Here is a 424-nt window from a genome sequence, read left to right on the forward strand (position 1 = left end):
TACGTTCTCACACACTCTGGTGCCACACCTCTGACCATGTCCCCTGGATGGGGAGACCTGATGGCACTCAGAGGAAGGACAGCAGGTTACCAAGAAGAGACTTGATACCCTATGATCATATAGAGGGGGAGGTAATCCCCCTCAGGAACTGTCATAGGGGAGGGGAATAAGGGGAAAATGGGAGGGAGGGAAGAATGGGAGGATACAAGGGACGGGATAACCATTGAGATGTAACAAGAATAAATTAATAATAAAAAAAAAAAAAAAAAAAAAGCATAAAAAAAAAAAAATTTCTAGATAAAAACGTTTAGACATGAGTAAGACTCACCGCACTAACTTTACTTCGAGGATCCTATGGGGTCAATCCTATCTTGAAACAGCGAAAATTGTGGCTTAACTAAGAACACAGAAGTAACACCCACGG

Source organism: Acomys minous (genome assembly GCF_964271855.1).
Source record: "Acomys minous genome assembly, chromosome: 1".
Taxonomy (NCBI): domain Eukaryota; kingdom Metazoa; phylum Chordata; class Mammalia; order Rodentia; family Muridae; genus Acomys; species Acomys minous.